This window comes from Zootoca vivipara, chromosome 8 (genome assembly GCF_965207765.1).
Source record: "Zootoca vivipara chromosome 8, rZooViv2.hap1.1, whole genome shotgun sequence".
NCBI lineage: Eukaryota > Metazoa > Chordata > Lepidosauria > Squamata > Lacertidae > Zootoca > Zootoca vivipara.
This window is the reverse complement of record NC_142591.1, coordinates 24,996,117-25,020,953: the sequence shown is the minus strand read 5'-3', so window position 1 is coordinate 25,020,953 and position 24,837 is coordinate 24,996,117. Positions and strand designations below refer to the sequence as shown.

At 45.0% G+C, this 24,837-nt stretch overlaps 1 long non-coding RNA gene across 1 annotated transcript; it reads left to right on the top strand.

The window, feature by feature from the left end:
• Positions 1-147: 147 nt before the first annotated feature.
• On the top strand, positions 148-23,926 carry LOC148684772 (uncharacterized). The gene is made up of 2 exons (XR_015951372.1): positions 148-1,269; positions 16,359-23,926. It is a non-coding gene; the product is annotated as an uncharacterized LOC148684772 (long non-coding RNA).
• The last annotated feature ends 911 nt before the right edge of the window (positions 23,927-24,837 follow it).

The following is a 24,837-nucleotide window of genomic DNA, read 5'->3' as shown; positions in this document are numbered from 1 at the left end:
AAAGGAGGGGAAGGGGGGGGAGAAGAGGGCGCGATCCGAGCCCTCTGCACGAGCCGGAGAACCAGCAACCCAATTTCCTCGGAAGTAAGACTCGCATATTATCAAGACTTTAGGGCGCAACCCCGCGCGTCTTTATTGGGCGGCAAGTCCCGCTTGCGCTCCAACCGGGTTTACTATTTTCCTGTTTTCAGGATCGCAGCCTTAAATCCAGATTAAAGAGCTGCTGGCTTTGCAGTTCCCGTCCTCGGATCGGGAGTCGGCTGGCTTAGTTTCTGGTGGTTTGCTTAATCCGAAGCAAACCCCGCCGTCTTTTAAATGGGACGTTCAGGGTTGGGTTTCCAGCAGTTTATAGCCTTGAACCCGTGCAGCCCGTTGGTTTCAGCGGCGGGTTTACCTCGCTCTGCATAATTGTCTTGCAGCAGGGCAGATCTCAATAGTTTCTGGTTTTGCAGGTGGGGATCTCACGGCGTTGGAAGTCGACGCTTTGGCAAGTAGGAAAAATCAGCCGTCTCTGGGCCCCTCCCCATCACAACACAGACTGGGGAGGGGGTGCAACTTCAGTCCCCCACCCCTCCTGACCATGATCTTGGTTTCTGGATCCTCCTGAACGCCCGAATAACAGGCAGAAATTCAACTGCTGCTATTCACAACCCCACTTTAGGAAAAAGCTTCACAAGCGGAAATTCTGTCAGTGGTCCCGAAATCCCACCAGCATTAAACAAAAAGTAGCCGATTGCAGACTTTTGATAAAACCATTTCTGTCGTGCCCTTCCCGAGTTTTGATTTGCGGATCAGCGCGGTTTATAAATTTTCAAGTACTGTACCTCTGAATGCATTTCCCTCGTCTATTGAGACGCTTACGCCCCCCCCCCCGCCCTCAGCTAGCGATGAGACTTTGTGGCTCAGAGCGCGCGATTTCTAGGCACCTTTTCGTTTCGAAATGCAGCAACGTGCAGCATCTTTGCTCTCCACTTAAAACGTGTTTTGCAAACTCGCCTTCTGCAGAAGGAATTGCGGGAAAACGGTATTGCATTGGCATACGCTGAAAATAAACGGAAGCCAAATGACTAGCATGCCCTGCTGAAACTCGTTAGATGGGCTTGGGGAAGTCAATTAGACTCTCCCTTGTGGACCTCAAAAACACTTGCAGAGATGGAGATTCTTGGCGACATTTCCCCAGCAAAATGTCCATTGTGCTCTGCTGCTGTCAAGGTGGCAACCCTAAGCCTTATGTGTGATGCGGAACAAGATTATTTTTGATCCTGGAGGGTAACTATTTACTTTTCTGTATCCAACACAAGAAGAGGTTACATGAAGATGAACTATAGTATAAAAACTAGGAAATATTGTCAAATCTTAAAACGCTGAATTTGAGGGATCAGTCAATTCTCCCTATTACCAATGAGACGGAAACATGGAAGGTGCCTAAAGAAGCCAGGCTGGCTATCTAAAGAACTTTTGACTGAGTTAAGATTTAAAAGGGATATGTACAAAAAATGGAAAAGGGGGGAAATCTCCAGAGAGGAATTCAAACATATAGCCAGCACGTGTAGAGACAAAGTCAGAAAAGCTAAAGCACAGAATGAACTCAGGCTCGCCAGAGAGGTTAAAAGCAACAAAAAGGGCTTTTATGGGTATGTCCGTAGCAAAAGGAAAAACAAGGAAACAGTGGGGTCACTCAGAGGAGAAGATGGTGAAATGCAAACAGGGGACAGAGAAAGGGCAGAACTCCTCAATGCCTTCTTTGCCTCAGTCTTCTCCAAGAAAGAAAACAACGCCCGACCTGAAGAATATGGAGCAGATGATTCAGCAGGGGAAACACAGCCCAGAATAAGTAAGGAGGTAGTACAAGAATACTTGGCTAGTTTAGATGTATTCAAGTCTCCAGGGCCAGATGAACTACATCCAAGAGTATTAAAAGAACTGGCAGAGGTGATTTCAGAACCACTGGCAATAATCTTTGAAAATTCCTGGAGAACAGGCGAAGTTCCAGCAGACTGGAGGAGGGCAAATGTTGTCCCTATTTTCAAAAAGGGGAAAAGAGAGGACCCAAACAATTACCGCCCAGTCAGCCTGACATCAATACCAGGAAAGATTCTAGAGCAGATCATTAAGCAAACAGTCTGTGAGCACCTAGAAAGAAACTCTGTGATCACTAAAAGTCAGCATGGGTTCCTGAAAAATAAGTCATGTCAGACTAATCTGATCTCATTTTTTGACAGAATTACAAGCCTGGTAGATGAAGGGAACGCTGTGGATGTAGCCTATCTTGATTTCAGCAAGGCCTTTGACAAGGTGCCCCATGATATTCTTGTAAAGAAGCTGGTAAAATGTGGGCTAGACAATGCTACCATTCAGTGGATTTGTAGCTGGATTACTGACCGAACCCAAAGGGTGCTCATCAATGGCTCCTCCTCATCCTGGAGAGTAGTGACTAGTGGGGTGCCACAGGGTTCTGTCTTGGGCCCAGTCTTGTTCAACATCTTTATCAATGACTTGGATGATGGGCTTGAGGGAATCCTGAGCAAGTTTGCAGATGACACCAAGTTGGGAGGGGTGGCTAACACCCCAGAGGACAGGATCACACTTCAGAATGACCTTAACAGATTAGACAACTGGGCCAAAGCAAACAAGATGAATTTTAACAAGGAGAAATGTAAAGTGCTACACTTGGGCAAAAAAAATGAAAGGCACAGATACAGGATGGGAGACACCTGGCTTGAGAGCAGTACATGTGAAAAGGATCTAGGAGTTTTGGTTGACCACAAACTTGACATGAGTCAGCAGTGTGATGCAGCAGCTAAAAAAGCCAATGCAATTCTGGGCTGCATCAATAGGAGTATAGCATCTAGATCAAGGGAAGTAATAGTACCACTGTATTCTGCTCTGGTCAGACCTCACCTGGAGTATTGTGTCCAGTTCTGGGCACCACAGTTCAAGAAGGATACTGATAAGCTGGAACGTGTCCAGAAGAGGGCAACCAAAATGGTCAAAGGCCTGGAAACGATGCCTTATGAGGAACGGCTTAGGGAGCTGGGTATGTTTAGCCTGGAGAAGAGAAGGTTAAGGGGTGATATGATAACCATGTTCAAATATATAAAAGGATGTCATATAAAGGAGGGAGAAAGGTTGTTTTCTGCTGCTCCAGAGAAGCGGACACGGAGCAACGGATTCAAACTACAAGAAAGAAAATTCCACCTAAACATTAGGAAGAACTTCCTGACAGTAAGAGCTGTTCGGCAGTGGAATTTGCTGCCAAGGAGTGTGGTGGAGTCTCCTTCTTTGGAGGTCTTTAAGCAGAGGCTTGACAGCCATCTGTCAGGAATGCTTTGATGGTGTTTCCTGCTTGGCAGGGGGTTGGACTGGATGGCCCTTGTGGTCTCTTCCAACTCTATGATTCTATGATTCTATGATTCTATGATTCTATGATTCTATTGCTTCATGAGTAGATTCCCCCCCCCCAAAAAAAAAATCTGGGAGAGTATTTGGTTTTATTTGGCAAATGCCCCTCTCAACGCAGGAATTGGCATATAGTTTTAATGCAACTTCTCTGAACTTCTATACAACTTGCTGGCGATGTAGAAATCCCCAAACATTTGCAAAAAGTGTAAAGGAAACAGCTGTTTAAACAAACAGAGGTAAATTTGCAAAACATAGGTAAATAAGACTTTAATCCTGTACCCACTTACCTGGGAATTAATGCAATAGAGCTAGTAATGATACTTACTTCTGAGTAGACATGGCACATGTGTAGGATTTCTTCCTAAGTGTATACCGGATCCCGTAATTCCATTTCCCTAAATTAATTTACATGCAAATAGTTTTTATTACCTACTCTGAAACAACTGCATATACACATATAAGCAGACTGTTTATTTCACCAAGCCCAGGGCTTCTTGTTCATAAATGACATGGGTGGGCAGTGAGATGGCCAAGTTTGCCGATTACGTCAAATTGTTTGGGGTGACCAGTTGCTGGGAATCACAAGTGGGGGAGCATGTATTTTCTCCCAAGTCCTGCTTGCGGGTTTTACGGTATGTACTGTATGTGTCTGGTTTGTCACTGTGAAAGCAGCATGCTGGAATAGATGGGCCTTTGGTTCTTCTTATGTAAGGCCAAAAAAGGGATTGTGGGGAAATCCAAAAGGATGTCTCCAAACTGGGTGAATGCTGGGGCAAAATAATTCCTACCAGTTTCGCATAGAATGGGGACCGAACGGATGATGACTGACAAGAAAAGGGACCTAGTCAGAGGAGACTGAGAGGAGATATGTTAGCCATCTTCAACTATCTTAAGGGCTGTTGCATGGGAGATGGAGCAAGCTTCTTTTCTCCTGCTCTGGAGGGTAGGAGAAAGGAGATTCTGACTAAACATCAGGAAGAACTTTCTGACAGTTTGACAGTGGAACGGTCTCCCTTGGGAGGTTGTGGGCTCTCCTTCCTTGGAGGTTTTAAAGCAGAGGTTGGATGGTCATCTGTCAGGGATGCTTTAGCTGCGATTCCTATATTGAATGGGGTTGGACTAGAAGCTGGTTATGGGATGCAGGTGACACTGTGGTCTAAACCACCGAGCCTCTTGGGCTTGCCGATCAGAAGGTCGGTGGTTCAAATCCCCGGAACAGGGTGAGCTCCCATTGCTCTGTCCCAGCTCCTGCCAACCTACCGGTAGCAGTTCCAAAGCATGCCAGTGCAAGTAAATAAATAGGTCGCGTTGCGGTGGGAAGGTAAACGGCGTTTCCGTGCGCTCTGGTTTCCATCACAGTGTCCCGTTGCGCCAGAAGCGGTTTAGTCATGCTGGCCACATGAGCCGGGGCCCGGAAAGCTGTCTGTGGACAAACACCAGCTCCTTTGGCCTGAAAATTGAGATGAGCACCACAGCCCCATAGTTGCCTTTGGCTGGACTTAACCGTCCAGGGTCCTTTACCTTTTACCTCAGACCCGTCAGGTTCCCTTGCAACTCTACAATTCCTTGAGTATATAACCTTGGCATCATTGGAAATGTTGACCCAATGTGTGGCATCACATGGTATCCTCTAGATCACGGGTGTCAGAGACAAGGCCCGGGGGCCTAATCCGGCCCGCCAGACCTCGTGCTGTGGCCCGCCGCCTGCTGCTCGCAACTGTTTGCCTCAAGAAGGAAGCGGCAAAGGGCGGGCGAGGTCCTCGCGGTTGGCTTTGGGGCTCAGGACAGAGAAGGCACAGCCTCTCACCCCCTTTATTTGTCCTGCGGCAGAGCTCGGCGCTGCCAACTTGTGCAGGGACAACGCTCAGGAAGCCCCATGTCCTCAGGACAAGCAAGCACGTGCAGGAGGAGGGCGACTTCCGAGTAATTTCTGTGAAGTGCCTGTGCAGTTGATCGAGCGTGCCTGCCGTTCACTTTCCCCGCTGGCTAACAGTTCCCTCCCTCCCTCCCTCTCTCTCTCTCTCTCTCTCTCTCTCTCTCTCTCTGCCCCTCCTCTCCCCTGCACCTTTGAAGGGCCACCTTTGCAAGGAAACACTTGCCCCACCACCCCAGCCCCTAACAGGACCCCCAAGGCTCCTGCTTCAGCTCTTCAGCCCCCCAAGGAGCCCTTCAGCCCCTACCTGGCTGGGAGCCCAGGGAGGCGATCCAGAGCGCCACAGGCAGGCTCTAGGTGTCAGCTGGCCAGAGAGGACATGCCATGTCTGTTCCCAAAGATGAGGCACAGAGGAGCCTGCCAGATCCTGGGACAGTCCATCTCCCTCAGTGCAGCCAACACTGGTTGGCAGCAACAGCTCTCCAGCTTTCAGCCCTGCCTGGAGTTGCTGCCAGGGAAAAGCTGCCAGGATTCCTGCATTGCAGGGGGTTGGGTTAGATGACCGATGCAGCTGTGTGTGTGTGTGTGTGCGCACCTTGTGGGTCTTTCATCCCCTGCAAGACAAAGCCCTCCCCATCAAGCCAAAGGGCAACCCTTTTGCTGGGGGCACCTGCTGGAGCTCTGAAACCTGCTGTCCAAATACATCCCCTCTCTCCAAGCCTCCCTCTTGAGCAGCCACAGACAGACCCCCGTGAAGAGGAGCCTCCTTCCATGTCTGCCCCAACCCAACCTCTTCCCCAACCCCAGACGCTGAGCTTTCATTTTTTAAAAAAGGTCTCTAGTCCTCCCAGAGAACTTTGGAACTCCCTGCCTAGGGAAGCTAGATGGGCTCCCTCCCTGCTGGCAGATGGGAACTGACTGTGTTTTGAGGAAAGGGCCAGCGCTGTGGTATTTTTATTGTTGTATTATCTGTATTTCTAATACATCTTTTCAATACATAAATACATAAATTGTACAATAATTGTACAATTTGAATATCTACTTGCCATTATTCTGACTATGTTTCTGCTTTCAGAGCTAGTTATTACTTACATTATTACAAAAAAAAGTAATAATTGAATGCAGTGACAATAATTTATGATAATAAAGAGTGGACACATAGTCCTACAGATACAGCCGGCCCTTTGAGGGTGACCAAACTGCTGATGCGGCCCCCGATGAATTTGAGTTTGACACCCCTGCTCTAGATACCATGGCTGTTTGCAAAACAGATATTTTTAAGGGGGCGGGAACCGGTATCCAAATGTATTAGAACAACATAAACAAAATGCAGAAAGCAGAACACAGTAGCAGGCGTAAAAGTCACACATTTATCAATAGAACTTGAGCAGTCTAATCACCTCTACCCAAAGCCTGGGTGAACAGATGTCTTAACAGGATGTGGGAAGCCCAGCAAAGAGGCCTCCAGGGAGAGGGAGTTTCACAATGGGGATAAGGTCCTCTCTTGTGTCACTGCACAGCGAGCCACACAGGCAGATGGAACAATGAGAAGGATCTCCTTTGATCTCAAGGCTGGGGTTGGCTGATATGTTAGGGATCGTTGAGAAAGGGGTTGAAAACAAAACTGCCAGTATTATTTATACTCGTCTAGGGTGGTGCAACCACCCTTAGAATACTGTGTATGGGTTACTGGTCATTTGCCCCTAAAAAAAAAGACATTGGGGAAAGGAGCAGAAAAGGGCAACCGACACAATCGAGAGGCTTGAGACACTTCCCTGTGAGGAGAGGTTAACTGGAACAAGACAGCATGGACAGATAATACTGGTTTGGGCCTGATTGCATTGGCTGCCAGTTTGGGCTCATCTCCACTTCCCCTTGTTCCGTGCCTAGAAAGTGTGGGTCCAAGCTGTTTTCTGGTTTCTAGGCACAGGACTGAGTGGTTCTCTGTTTGCCCTGCCGCTTTCCCCAGCAAATCCTGCTCTTTAGTGCTGAATCAGGGCAAACATCAATCTGCAGAAAACCTGATGGACATTTGCTGTGATTCAGTGGTAAAAAGTGGGTTTTCCCGGGTGTGGGTGGGTGGCAAAAGTGCTCATTTTGCCCTTTAAAGCTGAGGATCCCTAAAGGGCCGCCTTTTTGCATATGAACTGCCCAGACCCTGAGAGCATAATCTGAGACCCTTCTCTGTGTGCTACTGCCAAGGGAGCTTCAGAGGGTGGTGACAAGAGAACAGGCCTTCTAAGTGGTGGCCCCTGACCAAGGGAATCCTGCCCCCAGAGAGGCCTACCTTACACCAATGTTTTCATTGTTCCATCACCAAGCAAAGCCGCTTTCATTTCGCCAGATGTCTGGGCAACACCAAGTATATTGTAGTGCTGGATCTTTTTTCATTTAATAATGTTTGTGGGATTTTGCCTCTGTATGGTTGGTTCACTTTGGTTATAAATCACTTTGGGAGGTTTTTTTTTTTTTAGTGGCCGCATTTAAAATAAATTTAAAAGCCTGAACGATCACCCAAAAAGTCTGAAAATGAGGCATTTTCACTTGAACACACAAAGCTTGGTTTGCGATGTTTACCATATCAACAGGCTAGCTTTCCAGCGCGGAGCAAGCCAAACTGAGCACGTCTGATGGGATGTTGAGCTACGGGAATCATTTTGGGAACTGTAGCTTTGCAGGGGGAAGTAGGGGGGTTCTCCTATCAACTGTCGGCAGCCTTAACAAACTACATCTCCCAGGATTCTTTGGGTGAGGCTATGACTGTTTAAAGTGGTGTCGTAGCGCTTCAAACGTATGGGGTGGCTGCAGCTTTGGTGAAAGGGTGTGTAGGGAGAAACCTTTGTGTCGATTTGGTTGGCGAAGAACTGGGAATGAGGAACCCCGCTGGATCTAATAGCAACCTCTCCGCATCCCTGCAATCTGCTCGGGTAGAACCGATCGACCCCAGCCTAAAGTTTGCAGCAATGGCTTTTCCATTGCAGGTGTCTCTCCAGACTTAAGAACCGCTCCTCCGTCTTACTTGTCTCTCTGAGGAAGCATGTTTTGAGTTGAGTCATAGCTGAGCAAGAAACTGTGCGGAGACAGGAGTCAGTTGGCAGGCAGACGGCTCACACCCTGCGCTGCTTGGTAGCTGAAGGTGTGCTGGTTCTTGTAAGTGGAGGCTCCTACTGGCTGCTCCCTGGGAGGGGGGGAGGAAAGGGGAGGGGATGGGAAAGTGGGTCAGGAATGTAACTAGACTCTGCTCCCACCCACTCCGTCTCCGACACAGGCCGCAGTGCCTTAGCGATGGAAAGACTGTGTTACACCATGGATGTTCCCCAACCATGCTGGCCGATGGTTACCAAGGAATTCTGAAGGATGTGTGTACGCTGTGACCTCTGGAGAAAGTTGGGGGGGAGCGACTCGGTTTCCTCAGCAACCAAGTTTAGCTTGGATGCAATGGTGCAGTAAATATCCTAGGTGAGCTTTTCTAAAAGGGGGAGGAAGCAGGGTGCAGGCCCGAAACATATTAAATATTCTGCCCAGCAGGCTTTAAGCCTTGGCGGCACCTGAATTTCCCCACCGCCAGCTTGAGAATTCTCCCTTCTCCACTTCCATGCCACGGATGGACTTAATTCGAAAGTAGTTTGCAGAAACGAAGTGCCATTTTTTCCATGCCCTGTAGACACACCCTTGGAGTTGGCCGAAGGAACAGATTATGCAGGCATTAACTGGGCCCTGAGCATTTCTTGAAAAGCTGGTTAGGCAAATCGGCTTCACGTTTACTGGGAAGGGAAAAGGAACAAAATGTATACTTTGAGAAGTCCCTCTCTGGCTTACTGCTGTAATCAGATCTCTTTCTAGGTTTGCCAGAGAAGCCCTCGGGTTAATAATGAATGCACAGGAGTTGGGTTGGGGAGGCATGGATGCAAATCTTCACAGCAGAATCCTATGCATGTTTACTTGGAAACTGCAGCCTTAGGCAAATGCTGTTTCTTAAACCATGCCTACCTCAAAGCATTCTTGTGAGCATAAAATGGAATAATCCTGTGGACGCTGCCCCGAGCTTGGAAGAATGACAGGACAAAAATGTAAAAAAAACCCTAAGTGGACACCTATCTATAAAGAGGGAGAATTGTCTTTAATTGCAAAAGACAACAGCAAACCCCGGAGACAGAAATTGTAGACTCCTTTTGTCTAAGCAAAGGAAGCAGCCTAGAGGTTTCCCACTGAGTTCATGGGGGTTTGCTCTCCATTAAGTGCACTAAATATCGCAGCCTTAGATTCTGGGGAGAAATCACTTTGTAATAAGTTATACCATTCTCATCTTTGTTGCCTCTGTGGTACATAATTCATGGAAGAGCAAGCCACCAATGGGCTACTAAAATGCATTTCATCATTTCCAAGCATCTCTAGACCTTGGCTTCTTAGGAAATATACCCTTTACTCTCCAAACTGTCCCCTAGCTATTTGTATCAGATACTTTGACCACTGTTTATCTGTGCACTGGTAACCACCACGCCGATGTATGCCAATGTGCTCCATGTGGGTCTGTCCCCTGAAATCGGCCTAGAAGCTGCAGCCAGTGCAAAATGCAGCAACTGGGACAGACTGTCACCATCATGACAGGCTGTGGGGCTTAGTTCAAGATGCTGGTACTGGTGTACAAAAGATAAACTAACCCCTTTTGTACCCAACAGATCTCTGTGCTCTGCAGGTGAGAGCTTCCTCAGGTCATCTGTTTTGTATGATATAGAAACCAAGGCTTTAGAGGGGCGACCCTTACCCTTTGGAATTCCCTTCCACTACATATAAGACAGGCACCTCCTCTCTTGTCCTTGAAGATCTTCCTTTTTCAACAAGTGGAGAGTTTTACCCAGTGTTAGAAACTGAGAAATGAAAGCTAGGAGCTAAATGGCACCTTAAACCTAGGTTATGGGCGCAACAACCGAATTATCTAGGCGTGCTTTTTTTTAATAACAAGAATACAAAGCTGAAAATGAATGAACTGCAGCTAAAATGTTGTGTTCAGTTTTCACATGGTCCAGTCCTTCCCCTGCCCACCCAACTAATATTCTTAAGGGGGTCTCTTTTCCAGTTTTCAGAGAGTAGCTGAAAGTGGGGAGGCAGAAAAAGGCCCTCCTTTCCTTCCACTCTGCAGTTTTAATATGAAATCTTAGGTGCAGTACTGCATCTAGAGCTCAGAAACTGCCCGCACTAAAGAAATTCCCTGTTGCAAAATACCCCTAAAACAATGAGAGTTTCAAACACTGGTTTTACTGCAGTCTGTGGGTACCATAGAAGAAACCTTAGACCCAGGAGTAGCCAAAATAGCATCATAGAATTATAGAATCGTAGAGATGGAAGGGACCCTGAGAGTTATCTAGTCCAGTGCAAGATTCTCAACTAAAGCATCCATGACTGATGACCTTTGCTTAAAAACTTCCAGTGAAGGAGGGTACACCACCTCCTGAGTGAATCCGTTCTTACTGACAGCTCTCACAGTCAGAAAGTTCTTCCTGACGTTTAGTCAGAATCTCCTTTCTTTTAACTTGAGTCCATTGATACGTGTCCCACACTCCAGAGCAGGAGAAAACAAGCTTGCTCCATCTTCCACGTGACAACTTCCTGACAGTAAGAGCTGTTCGACAGTGGGATTTGCTGCCAAGGAGTGTGGTGGAGTCTCCTTCTTTGGAGGTCTTTAAGCAGAGGCTTGACAGCCATCTGTCAGGAATGCTTTGATAGTGCTTCCTGCTTGGCAGGGGGTTGGACTGGATGGCCCTTGTGGTCTCTTCCAATGCCATGATTCTATGACAGCCCTTGAGGTATTTGAATATATATATTTTTTAGACTGCAACTGCCAGCATCCCAGATCACTGACTGTATTGAGTGGGGCTGATGGGAATTGTAGCCCAAAAGATCTGGAAGGTACCACACTGGCTACCCCTGCCTTAGGCAAGGGCTCTTGGATCTTTGGACCCGGTGCAATGGTCACAGATGACTGCACCTCAAAACTTAATTCTGCTTGCCTCGCCAGGCCAGCACACTTCACACCACAGGGGATGCTGTGTTTGAAATGTGGGACTTACAAACACAGTTTGCAGGGTTATCACATTTTATCCTTGCTCGTTAGGTGAGGCTGAGGAACAGGCTATGTTGGTTTTTTTTGAAACAACAACAACCTAGTGAACATTGGAGCTGAGCAAAGATTTGAATCCAGGTGCTTTTCTCCCCACTCTGCAGTTTTGAAAGCCCTATATGCCCAAGCCTTGGAGCACAGCTGCTAGAGAAGAAGAAAAGTTTGGATTTGATATCCTGCTTTATCACTACCCGAAGGAGTCTCAAAGTGGCTAACATTCTCCTTTCCCTTCCTCCCCCACAATAAACACTCTGTGAGGCTGAGAGACTTCAGAGAAGTGTGACTAGCCCAAGGTCACCCAGCAGCTGCATGTGGAGGAGCGGAGACGCGAACCCGGTTCACCAGATTACGAGTCTACTGCTCTTAACCACTACACTGGCTCTCTAGAGAGAGTCATCCTGTGCTTATTGCACCTAGAGAGGGGTTTTCCCCTTTGTCATTTTACTGCAAACTAGTTCTAATGTTAAGCTTTCCACATCTGGCTGTGGACTGAACAAGGTTTAGATGCAAATCCTTATTATACTAGTAAAAGTGCCAAGGATGGAATACCCAGACTGGAGCGCCTCCACAGTATCACAAAACATGATATCCAGATTTTCCAGGCACAATTAAAATTGTGGGCGATGCCAATCAATTTTGCATTTGAAACTCAAGCTAAATTCTTCTCGGCCTGTCTGTCCCCATCATAAAACAGGCTGGTTTTTGTTTGGGGTAGTGTGGTTACCTTGGCAAAGGGCTCACCAAGTTTCCTGGTGGGTGATGGCAAGCACTTTAATTTCAAAGCTGTTTCTTAATAGGATTTTGGGGCAAATCATTTTAATGGCCTTCATGAGTTCTCGCATGAGCCGTGTCTATGGCACCGTATGTTAAAGAAAAGGGGCTGTAATTTACCATGTCTGCATTGTGGATGCTCTGGAGAAATACAACTTGTATGATTAGAGACCCTTAAGGAAGCTTTAACTATTCATTACTCCCCAATGTACTTTAATCAGTTTTAATGTGTGTATGCAGCCTGCAGACCAATTACAGAAATTCTTCAGAGTTAACCAGAGTAACAAACATATAGTGCAGTTAATTTTCTACTTCTCTCATTCTTATTCAATTTCTTGGTGCTTCGTTCCCATGTAAGTGTGCCTAGGATTGCTGTCCAAATTGTACAAACAGGTTGAAGAGATAACATCTTCCCCACTCCCAAAATAAGCATATGCAGGGACTATGAAATCTATTACCGTATTCTTTTATCCCGAGTTTAAAGGCATTTTTGCAGTGTTAGCCAAGTTCAGAAAACCATGTAAGTAAGTGGTTGAGACTCTCACCTTTAACAGCTTACAATACAACCATTTGTCTACCTGATTCTCAGACTGGTTAACACAGCATCAAAGGTGCTCACGGTTGAAGATTCAGTCCCTCCTGGTACATGCAAAACGGGTTTAAACTCAGATGCTAAAAGGATGTGACACTGGTCCATAAAGCAGTATGTGAACTATTGTGAAGTGTTTCTAATTGCATTAAAAATGGGTGTATATTAGTTCATGAGAATAATGTGTCATTGGCCCATGTTTGAACTTCGCTGAATGGAAAATCGAAGGAAATGATTATTTTGCTCCTGTTTCTCAGAAGCACTTAAACGAACTCCTGCTTATCAGTCCTGAAAAGATGTGTTAAAACCAGTCGAGTTGCTTTTTCATAACACCCATCTGCTGGAGGGCTTTACAAAACGAGTTTTGTAACAACAACTGAACCTCTGAAACAGAAAATTTCATACAAGAGCAATATTCATGAACCATGTTTTCTTGAAGGTTTTATTATTTTAGTCCCCCCCCCTTTAAAGTATTTAATTATGGTTTATAACTCATCTAAAGAAGATGCTTACAGACATCTCAGAATACTTGGTTTGTGCAAGCGAAAACTTGCTTGAAGTCGTTTTTTTCATGTTCAAATGATCTTTGCATTTTATAGATCCAATTTCAGAGCTGAAACATCTCAGATTATTCACACAGCTTCGCAGATGCATCCCTCATGACTGGTCACACACTCAGTTCCCATTAAACATCCAAAAACACTTTTTGACTGCCAGACCCATTCCCTGGATTCATGTATCCTCTCCCCACTGATACTTTCACCATCTCTCACATCTGGGTTTAGCCAAACCACAGGTTTGCTATTGCATCCTAACTGAGTGAACTATGATGTTTTCCTATTCTGATTTGGAGACAAACAGTGCTCAGTGGCTGAAATGAGATAGATACCATCTCCCTTTATTTTCTGCCTAATCAATGCAGAGTTAAGAGCAACCTTGTTCAAAGATTTAAATTTTCCAGTTGAGAGATCAATTGGGTGTCTGATTAAGTTTTTATTAAGGGACAGGTCCCAGTACACTTCTGAAAAAGTAGCTTGTTTTGGATTTTTAAGGAGAACCGTTTGTGGGGATTATAGAATCATAGAATTGTAGAGTTGGAAGGGACTCCAAGGGTCATCGCGCCCAACCCCCTGCAATGCAGGAATTTCAACTAAAGCATCCAAGACAGGTGGCCATCCAACCTCTGCTTATAAACCTCCAAGGAAGGAGAGTCCACAACCTCCCAAGGGAGTGTGTTCCACTTTCAAACAGCTCTTGCTGTCAGAAAGTTATTCCTGATGTTTAGTCAAAACCTCCTTTCTTGTAACTTGAAACCATTGTTTTGGGTCCTACCCTCTGTAGCAGGAGAAAACAAGCTTGCTCCATGCGACAACCCTTGAGATATTTGGAGATAGCTAACATATCTCCTCTCAGTCTCCTCTTATCCAACTCCCTCAACCATTTCTCATTAGGTTTGGTTTCCAGACCCTTGATTATCTTGGTCACCCTCCTCTGCACATGTTCCAGTTTGTCAATATACTTCTTAAATTGTGGGGACCAGAACTGAACACAGTATTCCAGATGTGGCCTGACCAAGGCAGAACAGAGCAGTACAATTACTTCCTTTAATCTGGACACTGTACTTCTGTTGATACATCCTAGAATAGCATTAGCTTTTTTTGCTGCTGCATCACACTGTTGACTCTTGTTACGTTTGTGGTCTACTAAGACCGCTAGATCGTTTTCACATGTGCTACTGGGAAGCCAGGTGTCCCCCATCTTATATTTGTGCAGCTGTTTTTTTCATGCCAATACTACCCCACTGAATGCCTGTCAATAAAGGTAAAGGGACCCCTGACCATTAGGTCCAGTCGTGACCGACTCTGGGGTTGCGCGCTCATCTCGCATTATTGGCCGAGGGAGCCAGCATATAGCTTCCAGGTCATGTGGCCAGCATGACAAAGCCACTTCTGGCGAACCAGAGCAGCACATGGAAACGCCGTTTACCTTCCTGCTGTAGCGGTTCCTATTTATCTACTTGCATTTTGACGTGCTTTCGAACTGCTAGGTTGGCAGGAGCTGGGACCAAGCAACGGGAGCTCACCCCGTCACAGGGATTCGAACCGCCGACCTTCTGATCAGCAAGCCCTAGGCTCAGTGGTTTAACCACAGCACCACCTGGGTCCTGTTGAATGCCTATTGAATGCCTGCCAATACCACCCCACTGAAGTAGTACTTTTGACCGGCTTCAGAGCTTTCTGGAAAAGCTCACTGACTATTCTACCCCCTTTTATGAAATGAGGATGTCATGATGGAAAGAGAGAGGCTGCATGCAGAATATTATACGAACCAGCACTTTGTTTGGTGAAGCTACTGGATGGCCTTGGTCATGCCATAGTTTTTCCACCTAGCCAGCCTGTCTCAAAAAACAAGAACAAGCGGTTAGTTATATCTGCCAAGATAGAGCTAATCAGCCACCCTTATGCCTCAAGGCAAAATAACAAAACAAGAGACTAAAAGATCCCTCCCTACTCTCTCCATATCTTTCCACTGCAAATTTGATGGTGTGTAGCGTGAACTAAGCTTTCAAACGAGAAACAGCATAGTCAAGCATTAAATACACCAGCAAATAAATGGCTTGCTTATTGTTTTAGTGTTGTTGCAAGATTCCAAGAAATAAACATCCAAGATGGGGAAATAAATATTCAAATGAATTGCGTCTCCCTAGCTGCATCTTTTAAGGAAACGTATAGAAAACGGGTGTGTGGAGTGAAAGGGGAAAGGATGGAATGGCCAAGAAGAAGCAGGTGGGGATTTCTAAGGTCTGGACATGCCCTGTGACTCTAAAGGTCATTGCCAAAATTGAGCATGACTGTCTCTAGCAGGAAGATTTGAGTGTAAGATGTGCATGTGTGTAATAAGCCCCTCTGTGCACATAACTTGGGAATCTTAGCGCAACCAGGATTCTCTGAAGTTTGCATAGGTGGGCTTTACAGATGCATCAATCAATATACTATTATTCAGAGATCATTGTTACAAATTCATTTTATACTACAGTTGGTACCTTTGGTTATGAACGCTTCAAGTTATGAGCTCTGCTAACCCGGGGGTAGCTGCTCCTGGTTGCGAACTTTGCCCCAGGATGCGAACGGAAATCACGCGTTGGAGGCGTGCACACAGCGGGAGGCCCCATTAGCAAAAGCGCGTCTCAGGATAAGAACGGTTTCAGCTTAAGAACGGACCTCCGGAGCGAATTAAGTTCGTAACCGGAGTTCGTAACTACTGTACTAATGGAGGCTCTGACCGCTTGTATAGATGGAAGAGGTAAGCTGTTTTTGATTGAGTTTATTTATTTATTTTCTGCTTTACAGTGCTCTCCCTCCTTGATCCAAACTGTCCTAAAGGGCCTTGACACTTTCAGATTTTAAACCATAATAATTCAACAATAAAAAGAAAGCAACTTGTTGGCTGCAAAGGAAAATCCAGGTGGAAACCTCCAGCTGTTTGACTTTTCTCCGCGGCATATCACTGGTGTAGAATCACTAGCGATTTTCAAGGAGTATTTAATGACATTTTCTGTAGCCACGGTTTGTTGTTCACTTACAAACCTTCATTTGTTTTAACAGATCATGCCATGCAGAGGGAAGAGAGGAGTGGACGTTCAGACATGCAAAGGCAAATCCTTGTGTTAATGGAATGAGAGACTTACCACTATTTTGGATATAAGCCTTTGCCATTGTTGATGCAACAGGCTAACACAGCTTTGGAAAATATTAGTATTTGTACTTTTAAAGCAAATGGTTAACTACCTTGAATAGCAATCGCAACTGAATGGTTCATATCTATGTAAGGTTTACATTTATGGTTAACTTACAGACACAAGCAGTGTTAGAAGTTTTACTGAACAGGTTTCTGTTATTAGGAATTTGTCAGCTCTCTTTGGGCAGAAAGAAAGGCATTAATTTCCCGTTGCTGTCCACCCCACCTTTTCTGGAAGCCAGTCTGGCACAGCTAATTTGACTGAGTCACTTAGCATTATTATTCCTTGCCTTACAGGCACCTTTGCCATAGCTGTGATCACTTTTATTCATTGCTTTTGTCAGGCTATAACCTGGATACTGAGCTCAATATCTTAGAGGGGTTCATGGGCTTAGCCAGGGGGGCAGGGAGGGACAGCCCCCCCCCCAAGTAAAACAACAGAAACACTTAACTAACTGACCAATCACGACAGCTCTACCCCCCTAACAAAGTCCTCCCCCCAACAAAAATCCTGGCTACACCGTTAAAGCACGGAGGATACAATTAGAGGTCAAACCAAGCAAAAATCCCCAAAAGAATGGGTAAAATATAGAGAATATCTTAAAAATCAGTTGGAACTGCTGCTCCAAGCAAAACATGTCTTGTAAAAAGAGAAATAAAAAAATTCCTTCAGTAGCACCTTAAAGACCAACTAAGTTTTTATTTTGGTATGAGCTTTCGTGTGCATGCACACTTCTGAGCTCATACCAAAATAAAAACTTAGTTGGTCTTTAAGGTGCTACTGAAGGAATTTTTTTATTTTGCTTCGACTCAGACCAACACGGCTACCTACCTGTAACTTGTAAAAAGAGAGTTCAGGACAACCCTGTTTGTCTACTTTTTAAGCCACACTGATTACGTGTGAATAGATCGTGTAACTGCATTGATATGTAAATACGGATGAGTGGATTATGCCCTCCATTCAGACTTTACCTCAGGCATATCCATCAGGTACTATGTATAAACAGAAGCCAAAGGAAAAGAGAGAGAAGGAGTCTTAGGAATCTCTGTGAAGGAACATGCAAGGAGGCCAAAATCAGCTGGAAAAGGCGAGGAACTAAGTACCCATTTTGCACAAGGGAACACAGCATATAGCTTTAGCCTGTTGGCCCACTTGAAGAAGCTATTAGGAGTAGAGGGAAAGCGGGTGGGGAAAGCGTTAAGCATCTTCTCCACTCAAAACCACCCTTCCTGAAACTGTTTTAAATCTTTAAAGAACACACACATTATAGGGGCTTCATTGCATACTTAGCACATAACCTGAAGTCAGTTCCTCAGGTAAGGAACAGGTGGAAGGAACAGGAAAAATAAGACAAGGGAGAGAAAGGCAAGCCGGGCCTAAAACAATAGATATGTTTTGCAGCAGCATCTTAGGTAGCCTTCACATCTACCAGACACGTCCTGTTTCCTGATTTCCTCTTATGTATTCCCAGGAGGCCCAGGGATACAATTTGGCCAGGCAAACAGACATAACAAACAACTTCTGCAAAGCAGAGCTTGCGCCATTCTCTGTGTAGGACACAGAACCTGCCGACAGCTGTTCTCTGTGGTAATGTACACAGAAATCGGCCCGCGACCTTACAGTTTTAGGTTTTAGAAAATCTTAGCTTACCTTTGTCTTAAGTCTCTACTCTCTTGTTATGGATCACATGTGAACCTCTTTTACTGAACTGTGTTTGCCCAGCGTTTCTTTGTCTAGGAAAATGTGGAATTGTCACCCAAGGAATTTTGTGTAGGTCCATCTGCACAATTTTTAAACAAAAAACAAAAAAACTTAAACTATGTTTATTTCCACTTTTGGTAATTGCTGTGAATAATTAATGTTGTTGTTGTTGTTTAGTCGTTTAGTCGTGTCCGACTCTTCGTGACCCCATGGACCATAGCACGCCAGGCACTCCTGTCTTGCACTGCCTCCCGCAGTTTGGTCAAACTCATGTTCGTAGCTTCGAGAACACTGTCCAACCATCTTGTCCTCTGTCGTCCCCTTCTCCTAGTGCCCTCAATCTTTCCCAACATCAGAGTCTTTTCCAAGGATTCTTCTCTTCTCATGAGGTGGCCAAAGTATTGGAGCCTCAGCTTCACGATCTGTCCTTCCAGGGAGCACTCAGGGCTGATTTCCTTAAGAATTGATAGGTTTGATCTTCTAGCAGTCCATGGGACTCTCAAGAGTCTCCTCCAGCACCATAATTCAAAAGCATCAATTCTTCGGCGATCAGCCTTCTTTATGGTCCAGCTCTCACTTCCATACATCACTACTGGGAAAACCATAGCTTTAACTATACGGACCTTTGTCGGCAAGGTGATGTCTCTGCTTTTTAAGATGCTGTCTAGGTTTGTCATTGCTTTTCTCCCAAGAAGCAGGCGTCTTTTAATTTCGTGGTGAAGAATTAATAGGCACTGCTCAATTTTAAGCGGGTGCTAATTGAACCGCCTTAGATGATGAAGATAATGGTCTTAAAAAACTGCAGGACAATTATATGCTGAAAGGTGGCTTATAAATTATTTCATAAAAAAGTAAGAAAATCACTGCACCTATTTTACTTATTTATTCATATTTAACATATTTATATATTGCTTACTCAGCAGCCAAACTCTAAGCGGTTTACAAAGAGCAATCTAAAACATTCATTTAACTGTACCAGTAAAAGCAAACTTATAAACCAATTAACATAGAATGTTGTCAATATGTAAATTAAACCAGCAATTTCAAAAACCATTATACATAGTAACATTAGTGTCTTGCCAGAATAAAAAAGATTTTTTTTAGAAGGCACTGAAAACAATGCAGGGAAGGGAAGGGAAGGGACCAGCCTAATATTAATGGGCAAGACATTCCAATATTTATTTTATTTATTTGAGGAAAGTAATTATAGGATAGTACAGAAATTCAAGTAAAGAAATAGTATATCATTGTATTCCTGGGATCTACTGTTTATACTGGAAACATCATCTATAGATCCACTCTGCACATTCTTTCAGATATGATAAGAAAAGAACACAGTAAGCCCATATAAAATGTGTCATTTATACTATTGGTTTTATGGTTGTGTATATTATTTGCATTTGAGTGTTTTAAAAAGATAGTTTTTTAAAAAAAAAAATTCTAAAATTGGGCATGTTACATTGTCCAAATATCAGGCGTGGTGGCAGGTTTGTGGTTTTTGTTTTGCTTATACAGCCACATCAGGTTAGCTGGGGCCAGGAGGAATTCATCAAATTTATTTCCATTTGTGTCCTTAATCAGGATTGGAATCCAGGTTCCCAGAGGTAAAAAGGCTAGGCCTGATTCCTAATCCATTGGGCTCTCAGCTTCATAAACACGCCCCCCCAATTTGCAAGAGGCTTCCCAGTCAGCTCTTACATTTTCCGCATTCATTGCTAATTTTGTCAGAGAATATAATGTTATTAAAAGGGGGCTCTGAGGTTAATCTTTATCCATACGCGAGAAAGACGTGACACGATGTCATCCAATAATTGGGATCTTATCAGTTCAGAGTATGTCAAGAAGAGGAGGAAACAAATCAGTCCACAAATGGAAATGGAACGTGCCTATGAATTATTAGCATTTTGTTTTGGTATTTTTCTCCTTTCCTAGGAGAAAGGACTGGTGGGTGAGATTATTTCACAGGCAACCCGGTCTATGAGATAGAAATTATGCTGTGATGGAGCCATTACTAGCAACAACAACACAATGCTTTTTCTCTGCTGAGGCCAACTGTGCCAAATATTGATATATTATGGGGTTTTTTTTATCCTGCCTGTCCTCCAAGGAGTTGAAGGTGCTGTGCCTGGTTCTCTGCCTTTCATTTTATTCTCACAATGAGCCTGAGAGGTAGGCTAGAAAGGGAGAGAGACTACTTGGCCAAGATCACCTCCGTGAGCTTCATGACCGAGTGGGTATTTGAACCGGGATCTCTCTGGGCTGAAGTCTAAATAAGAGTACTATTCTGTCAATTAAAGCTGCCAACAGCTGGTTTCAAAAACTCCATGCTTCCCCTATAGCAGATGTGGGGAACCTTTGGCCCGCCAGATGCTGCTGAACTGCAACTCCCATCAGCCACAGGAAGCATGGACAATGTCCAGAGATGATGGGAGTTGTAGTTCAGCAACACTGGTCATATAGTCAGGGCCTATATTGATTTGACTGCCTTTTCAGACCCCATTACTACTGTTTTACTGTTTGGACCAGTAAAATGCTAGCTGGTTGGCATTCTTAAGTGCAGTTAAGTAGCCTGGTGAAGCCAGGCTCATGTTGGATCCAAAATCTCCAGTACTCCCTAACTCACCCCTTCTCAACCCGCACTGATCGCATAAGGAGCATTGACAGTGAAGCTTTCTGCTGTTGCAATGCAAAGGTATTTGACTTTGGGCATCTCTCTGGCTTTGAGCAAGGAATTCCATGGTATCCTATGCCCCCCATGGTATCCTATGGGCCCCCCCTCAATCCTGTAACCCAGGGGCTACAGGATTGCTCCCTAAATCAAGGTAAGACTTCTATTTCTCATCCACAGTTCATGCATATCACCTGTTCACCTTTGATGATGTTTTTGGCTCCAGATATAATTTTCCGAGGCCTTTACGTCTAATCTGTTTTAATCTCACCCCTTTAGAAGAATTTTATGCTCGAAGGCGGCATATAACATAAAGAAATAAGATGGCTTTACGATGCTGCTTTTAGATTTACTGCTTCTAGGATTTCATTTTTGTTTCTTAAAACCTATTTTGTAAACAGCCCTGCGAATGCATTTGAAGGACAGGGTAGGGATCCCTAAAACAAACACTTAATTTACACGTCTTTGGGAATTTGTTTCCATACTGTGGTGGCCAAACACTGTGGTAGCATTTGGAACAGCTATGCAAAGACTCAGGAAAACCTCCTGGTCCCAGGCACATCAAGTTCAATCAGCCCATAGGTGTCAACTGGCAACTTGGGCAGTGGGATTGGCAAATTTCCTGCCTGAAGCTATTGTTATTCACCTTAGATGAATAGGCAAAGCTAGAAGAATGCATTGATTTCAACTCTCCTCCTCCTTTCCATGCTAGAGGGGAGGAAAGGGCAAGTTTCCAAACCCTCCAAGTGTCCCTATTTTCCAGGGGCAGTCCTAGATTTACACAAGCTGTCTTGGTTTCTGATTTGATCCCGGAATGCTCTGTTTTCCCTTAAGGTAAAGGTAAAGGGACCCCTGACCATTAGGTCCAGTCGTGACCGACTCTGGGGTTGCGTGCTCATCTCGCATTATTGGCCGAGGGAGCTGGTGTACAGCTTCCAGGTCATGTGGCCAGCATGACAAAGCCACTTCTGGCAAACCAGAGCAGCACATGGAAACGCCGTTTACCTTCCCGCTGTAGCGGTTCCTATTTATCTACTTGCATTTTGACGTGCTTTCGAACTGCTAGGTTGGCAGGAGCTGGGACCAAGCAACGGGGGCTCACCCCGTCACAGGGATTTGAACCGCCGACCACCTGATCAGCAAGCCCTAGGCTCAGTGGTTTAACCATAGCGCCACCTGGGTCCCATGCTTACCCTTAGGAAGCTCTTACGGTATTTTCATCGAGAAATGTTGGAGGGTATGAAGTTATGCGACCCCTGAGCCAAGGAGATAAGCAACTGTACAACCTTTAGAAGACATCTGTATAGGGAAGATTTTTTAAAATGTTTTTTAAACGTTATGTTTTAATATTTGTTGGAAGTCATCCAGAGTGGTTGGGATAACCCAGTCAAATGGGTGGCGTATAAATAACATTATTGGAATAGGACGTCCCTAGTTTCATCGGAGAATAGTTGGAGGGTATGAATTACTGGTCCCAAAGTTAGTATGCAAGCTTATTCCGTTCTGCCTCCCAGCCACTGCTATGAGACAGGTGAAAAGGCACAATGTATTTCCCTGCTTCTCCTGGTCATTCTGGAAACAACTTGCGGCAGAAAGTGGGAAGTTGGGTGATGATAGAGAGTCAGTGTGATATAATAGAGAACGGGCTGGATCAGGGACATTTGGGTCCAGGTCCTACTCAGCCATGAAGCTACGTGATATTTTTCGTCATTTTGCTCTTTCTGTGCTGAATCCACTTTGCAAGTTTGCTGCAAAAATAAACTATCAACTATATTGAGCTTTTGGGTGGAAGATAAGGATACAGAAACTAATGCATTTGCAACAGGTATAGCAGATGTAAATGTGTGTGTGCAGGCTAAGAACTGAATTGCTATGGAAGTGCTATGGGGGTGTGGCATGTTTGTTTAAACTGATATTGCACTTTGCTGCGTTAAGCGCCCACTTAAAACAACTCAGTTCAGAGGCCCATCTAAACAATAGCATTTTTATTATTGGCTTGGAGAAGGTTGTTGTGGAAGGAGCTGAAATGGTTCTTCCCGAGAAGCAAGTTCCAGAGCCTGGGTGCAGACACTGAAAAGGCCCTCTCCTAAGTTGCCACCCAGATGTTGGCAGGACTTGAAACTCAGGTAAGTTTATATGAGGGGAAAGCTGCCCTTCAGGTAACCTGATCGCAAAGCATTTGGGACTTTATCGGTCATAAGCAGCACTTTAAATTGTGCCAAGAATCAAACACGCCGTTGTGTTCAGCCTCTCCCTATTCCTCGCTCCTTTTCCTCTTCACAGGGTACAGGTAGTGGATTGTGGGAGAGGACACTGGTATGAACACTTGTGCAAGTTTGCAGGCTCAGATAGATTGGATTATTTGCAAAGGTGTTCAAGGCCTGTGGAATATGAGAACCACTTATCTAGAGATGGTTTACACAGGCCTCAGCACACAGCTTCTACCATCGTACCGGATCGCTAGGAACCAGCCTGGACTAAGTTTACCTTCGGTTAAGGGTTCTGCAGGCTCACAAGTGACAAAGGAATTTCTCCCCGCATCTCAGTCTGAAGTTTCATATGCCGGTGGTTCCCACCCTGCACCCCCAGTCTACTTGAAAAGTACTGAGGGTATTGGCGGACCATTTATTTATTTTGGCCTGTTAAGCCGGGCGCGGTGGCGCGTGCCTGTAAACCAGCTACTCCTGGAGGCCAAGTCTGGCGGATCGCTTGAACTCAGGAGTTTGGGGCTGCTGTGGGCTATGCCGATCAGGTGTCCGCACTAAGTTCGGCATCAATATAGCAATTGTAATGCACTGTGCAAGATGGCATTTTTATTGCTTCTCCTTACCTGGGAGAAGCCGACTAAAATTGAGCTTACATCCGAATTATATGCATAGGATCAGGCTGACAGTGACAGGGGTAAAGCATGTCTGTTGAACTTATCCCTCCCACACACGTTTTCATTATCTGCTTTTTATTAGCTATCAACAATAAAGTTATTTTAAAAAATATTCAAATGAGCCATGATGCCTAGGAAAGACTCTGGTGACCCAGATCAAAGGAAAGTCAGGTTCAGACATAAACCCCCCCCCCCCAAATTGCTGGATTCCTTACTATAAAACTATGGTGTAGAGCAGGGGTGGCCAACTCCCAAGAGACTGTGATCTACTCAAAGAGTTAAAAACTGGCAGTGATCTACCCCATTTTGGGGGGTTCAGGTCAAAATTGCTGAGGTTCTTTTTGAGAGAAGGAAGGCCTGTTTTTTAGGGGTTCAGGTCAAAGTTGTGGAGCTTTTTTTAGGGGAGCCAAAGTTGGTGAGCTTCTTTGGGGGGAGCCAGTGATCTACCACAGACGTCCAGTGATCTACCGGTAGATCACGATCTACCTGTTGGACATGCCTGGTGTAGAGGAAAGAAAAGCAACAAGTAAAGGTTCTCCTCCCATATTCCTGTGGTGATGGTGGTTAAAACTCTACCTTTGCACAACCTTTATTTTTAAAAAATAATTGCACAAGAACCTTCTTTCATATTAAAATCTGGCTGCAATTTTGTTTATAGTCACCTGAGCAACTGTATTTGTTGGGCTTTCTTCTGAGTAGACATGTATCGGATTAGACTGCCAGTTATTTCTCTGCCCCGGCCATCACCATGAGAAAATGTGGAAAATACCTTGAGTGTTACTTGAGGAAGATTAAATGCACTCCCCTCTCGTAGCAGCTGCCAAGGCCACACTCCTACTGTGAGTTTTGTCTTCTTTAGTGGTTTCCACAAATTTGCTTTGCCCTTCTTGCACAAAACTACCCATGCACATTCACTCTTTTTCCTGGTTGCTGTCTCATTTCCCCCCAGGCCTAACAGACACAACCCTTGCTACTTCCTAGTTGCTATTCTCTCACAACTTCTTCCTTCTTCTCTTATGACATGATGTAGAATCTAGGAGTATAGGCACAAAGGCTGGAGATGAAAGGTAGTTGTTTTCCTCCCCGCAAAGGTGA